This window comes from Schistocerca cancellata, chromosome 1 (genome assembly GCF_023864275.1).
Source record: "Schistocerca cancellata isolate TAMUIC-IGC-003103 chromosome 1, iqSchCanc2.1, whole genome shotgun sequence".
Lineage (NCBI taxonomy): Eukaryota > Metazoa > Arthropoda > Insecta > Orthoptera > Acrididae > Schistocerca > Schistocerca cancellata.
In genome coordinates, this window is record NC_064626.1 from 113,161,111 (window position 1) to 113,166,581 (window position 5,471).

Sequence of the window (5,471 nt, forward strand, 5' to 3'; positions counted from 1 at the left end):
ATTGGAGGTTAGTTGCTTGCTGGGAAGTGGAAGTATCCACTAGCAAGATCCCATTACGTAAGCACTTCAACGATTTTAAGGAGCCACAGATTCCCTCCAATCCCTTGTGCATATAGAAGGGCGAAATCTTCTCAAAACTACCCTCCTTCCGTTTCACAATGAGAAACACATTTGGATTACCAGAATGCATTCTGTTACCTAAGGGTGGACTTTCTAAAGAAGCGCCAGAGTCAGGGGGACTGACTGCATGGGCCCGCTTAAGAGACTGGGTGTTAGAACCTTCCAGCGGCCCACCCCTTCCGCTGGGAGGAAGAAAAGAGGATTTCGAAGGATCCATCGTGGTCCCACGAGCAGCTAGGGAACTAGAAGTCCACCTAGACAGAGCCCCACGTGCCTAGGTAAGCCTTATACAACTGAGGTGCGGCAGGTTCCCCAGAGATTGCCCGCTATCGACTGTTCCACCTCAACGGCCATGCATCTCATCAGCGTGCAGCACACCTTGAGATTGAGGGTTTTTTTAGAGAGGTTTATTCCATCCTCGCGATCCGGGCGGTCAAGCCAAGATCCACATTCCCTGAGACACACAACGTTCCACCGCCGCGCCGCACGGTGGTCGCTGAAGTATGCTCAGAGTTTACGGTGACAGGGGACTGGTGGCGCTTACCAGTCCCCAGCTCAGGAACCCCGGGGTCGCCAAGCCTGTACCCAGCAAATGAATGCTGAGCCCCTGGGGGTGCAAGCGTTCATGGGAGCGACGCTGGGGTAGTGAAAGGAAGATGGGGAAATGGTCACTACCACACAAGTCGTCATGGACTCTCCAGTGGACCGATGGTACAAGCCCTGGGCTGCACAACGACAGATCTATGGCCGAGAACGTGCCATGCGCCACACTGAAATGTGTGGCGGCGCCAGTGTTTAAGAGGCAGAGGTCGAGTTGTGAGATGAGATTCTCGACATCTCTGCCTCGGCCAGTAACCTTCGTTCCACCCCACAGGGGATTGTGGGCGTTAAAATCCCGCAGGAGAAGAAAAGGCGTGGGAAGTTGTGTGACAAGTGCAGCCAGTTCGGTCAGGGAGACTGTACCACCCGGAGGGAGATAGACTCTACAGACGGTCCTGGGTAGTCCTTACGCGGACAGCCACAGCTTCCAATGATGTTAGAAGGGGCACAGGAGCGCTATATACAGAGGTAAGGACATACACGCAGGCTCCACTTGACACACAATCGTAAGTGCTACGGTTGCAGTAATAACCCCTGTATCCACGAAGGACAGGGGTCTGCATTGCCGGGAACCAGGTTTTCTGGAGGGCAATGCATAAAGCAGGTGTCATGCTTAGAAGCTGACGTAGCTCAGGTAGGTGGCTAAAATAACCGCCACAGTTCCACTGGAGGATGGTATTTTCCATGTCTGTGAAAGTCGTGACGGGACTGGGAAGGCAGATTACGCCGCTGGGTCACCTGCTGCCTCCAATGAAGCACCCGTGCAAATGCTATCCATCATGTCCACGGGACCGGTGAGAGCAAGATCCTCAGCGGACGCCAGAAGCTCCACCTCGTCCTCAGACGCAGAGCTTGTAGGAGGTGGTGGGACGGGTTTCATCGCAATATCGTTGGTCTTGGGGACTTTCTTCTTTTTCGGCTTGTCGAGCTGTGCCTTCGGTGGGTCAGGCTTCATGGGCTTCACTGGGTCAGTCTCAGGGACAGACGATGACCGCGAGGCCCTACGACCAGGGACGGGTGGTTGTTTCAGCCACTTTCGTGTGTCCGCTTTTCCACTGGTCGGAACTTGCGAAGGGAGGTCCACAAAGGATCCCTTCCTGGCGGGAGTAGCCGAAGAAGTCTTACGCTTCTACGGCTGGGACGGGGGAGCTGATGTCCCCGATGGTTGGGAGGGTGCTGCTCCTGAAGAAGATGGAGCAGGAGCAACAGGGAGTGAAGTGCCCCCCACAACCAAGGGGGCCGGTGAATTCTGACAGAGCTGAGAGCGAACTGCAGGTAACGACACTATAGAGGTTCGAACCGGTGTTGCAGCAATATTTCCGCCCTGCCTTGGTGTAGGTCAGGCGGTCCAGGGTCTTATATTCCATTATCTTTCTTTCCTTCTGGAAGATCCGACAGTCCGGTGAGCAGGGTGAATGGTGTTCTCCACAGTTAACACAGATGGGAAGCGGAGCACATGGAGTGTTGGGATGTGAAGGACGTCCACAATCTCGACATGTGATGCTGGTAGTACAGCGAGATGACATGTGCCCGAACTTCCAGCATTTAAAACACAGCATCGGAGGAGGGATATATGGCTTCACATCACAACGGTAAACCATCACCTTAACCTTTTTGGGTAAGACGTCACCCTCGAAGGCCAAGATGAAGGCACCGGTGGCTACCTGATTATCCCTCGGACCCCGATGGACGCGCCGGACGAAGTGAACACCTCGTCGTTCGAGGTTGGCGCGTAATTCATCGTCGGACTGCAGAAGAAGATCCCTGTGGAATATAATACCCTGGACCATGTTGAGACTCTTATGCGGCATAATGGTAAGTGAAACATCCCCCAACTTGTCACAATTGAGCAACATTCGTGACTGGGCAGAGGATGCCGTTTTGATGAGCACAAAACGAGAGCGCATTTTGGACAAGACCTCCACCTCCCCGAACTTGTCCTGTAAGTGCTCCACAAAAAACTGGGGTTTCGTCGACATAATCGATTCTCCATCAACCTGCATACACACGAGGTACCGGGGTGAATAGTCTCCACTGCCCTCTTTAGCAAGACGTTCCTCCCATGGAGTGGCCATGGAGGGAAATGATCTTTGATCAAATTTCTTTCAATTGAGGTTAGACATCGATCGCTTAGAGACTGCTGGTGGAGGCCCACCAGCGAGAGATGATGTACCACGCTTCATTGCGGGTAATCCGCCCTGATGCCACCTACTCCGACCAAGGGCCCTCCCCACGGGCGCCACCCAGCCACAGCAAAGGCCACCTGGCAGGATGGCCATTGCCGGGAGTCCCGATGCCCCAGGGAGATGGGCATCTACTCCTTGGCGTACGTGAGGAGTTAACTGCGCAGGCATCAGTAGAGCGATCCCTGTGTTGTCAGTGGGCTACAACCAACAGGGTACATGGCGGCCCCACCACAACGGACTGGCTACCGTGCTGGATCTTAGGTGCAAAAATGTCCAAGGTCATCGACGCAGTTAAAAGCAACACTGCAGAGTGCAGCGTGGGAATCGCACCCAGGGACGTATCCTCGCCCAAGAGATGGAAAACGAGCGGGACACCATTGCAACGACGAAAAACCCGGCTAAAGGTCCCAATGCACGACGGATACAGCGCACCATGTAAGGCGCCCTTCCCCAATTGGCTCGCTCTTCGGAATAATTTAGAAATATGGAGGTCAAACCCGAGAGGGGACCATCACATGAAGCCGAAACATTTGAGACTCCTTTTAGTCGACTCTTACGACAGGTAGGAATACCACGGGCCTATTCTTACCCCCGAACCCGCAGGGGGGAAGACAGGGTGTTTTGTAACCCTATACTCTTTTTTGGCTTCCACATAAGGTAGCCTCTTTGTCACCTTGATCTCCTGAATTTTTCGTTCTTCCGCAAAGACGGGGCAGTCTCCGCTCCAGACGGTATGGCTCCCAGAGCAGTTGATACACAGCGCTGGAGATGTGCAGTTTGTCCCAGCTTCATGTTGGTTCACCCCCACAACTCAGTGTCGTATGGCCAAATCGCTGACATTTGAAACAGCGCATACTGTTAGGTATATAAGGCCGAACCCTAAGTCGGAGGAAACCAGCCAGAACGTATTCAGGTATGACAGGCGAATTGAAAGTCACAATGAAGGTGGCAGATTTCTCAATAACTCCATTATTCCTACGTGTCAGTTGTTCCACATCTACAATCCCCTGTGTTGCCCATTCTTGCTTCAGCTCGTCGACATCGATATCCATTAAATCACGGCAGGTGACAACGCCTTTACTGGAGTTGAGGGAATTGTGCAACTCGACAGTAATATCATACTCGCCTAACTTGGTTGACTTTCGAAGCAGCTCCACTTGCTTTGCCCTAGTAGTCTCAACTAACAGGGTACCATTCCTCAGGTGTTTGACAGATTTCAGTGTACCTGCGAGTCCTTCTAAACCTTGATGTATGTAGAAAGGTGACACTTTTTCAAATGAGCCCCCCCCTTCCTCTTAATCACGATGAAAGCATTGTCATTTACGACTCCATGAGCCTTGACTGATTGCGAAGTTGGTGAAGGGAAATACGTGGTTGCCATGTGCGTCCCACGAGCAGCTAGGGAACTAAAGGTCCGCTCAGACAGAGCCCCGCGTGCCTGAGTAAGCCTTATACAACTGGGGTGCGGCAGGTGCCCCAGAGGTTGCCCGCTTTCGACTGTTCCACCCCAACAGCCATGCATCTCATAGGTGCGGAGCACACCGGAAAATTGAGGTTTTTTTATAGAGGTTGTCCTTCCTCGCAATCCAGGCGGTCAAGCCAAGATTACCATTCCCCGCAGCACACAACATTCCACCGCCGCGCCATACGGTGGTCGCTGAAGCACGTCCGGGGGTTACGGTGACAGGAAACTGGCGGCGCTGACCAGTCCCCAGATCAGGACCCTGGGGTCATCAAGCCCGTACTCAGCAAATGAATGCTGAGCCCCTGGGGGCGGCGTTCATTTATCCTTTGTTTCTAATGCTGCCTTTGTTAAATTGCAAAGTCCTGACTTATGTTCTTCTATAGTAGATAAATGTGGTGGTGTTATCAAGTTTAATCATTCAGATGGGTCTGTCAGTGATGTTATCGTTTCTCATGAAGGACTCGGTATCAGAACTGTTAGAGTCTTTGAGTTGCCCTTCAAGATTCCGGCCGAAGAGATAAATAAAGTTCTTAGGCCATATGGTAGGATTATTTAGAACATTGCCGAGAAATGGTCAGAGTCCTATATGTTTCCCGTCTTGAATGGCGGTCGTTAAATTAAGATTGAGCTTCAGAGGCACATACCTTCATATGTAACTGTGTGTGGCTACCGAGCTGTCGTTATATATGACGGACAACCCCGAACTTGCGCTCTATGTAATTCGACTGAGCACATTAGGAATGAGTGCACTAAGCGGCGTGTTCCACAGCTCCCGGCTGCAGACACTGCAGTTTCTGGCCCGGCGGTTAGTCGCAAGTTAACCAACGCGGCCGCTGCATACACTCGCGATCCCGCAGTACCGGACCCTGCAGGGCATGGGGAAGCTCCCTCTGCACACGCGGTACCCGAGAATAACTTAGTACCGAGTCTCGGTGCAGCTGTTCGGGAAACAGACAAGCGGCCATCACTTGATGAAACACGTGAGATCTCCATTACGACTGAACGTCTGTCAGGTGTGCAGCAGGAGGCACTGCACACCACAGCAATTGACATTGCTCGGCATTCTTCGACTTTCGAACACGGGTCCGACGCCTTCAGAT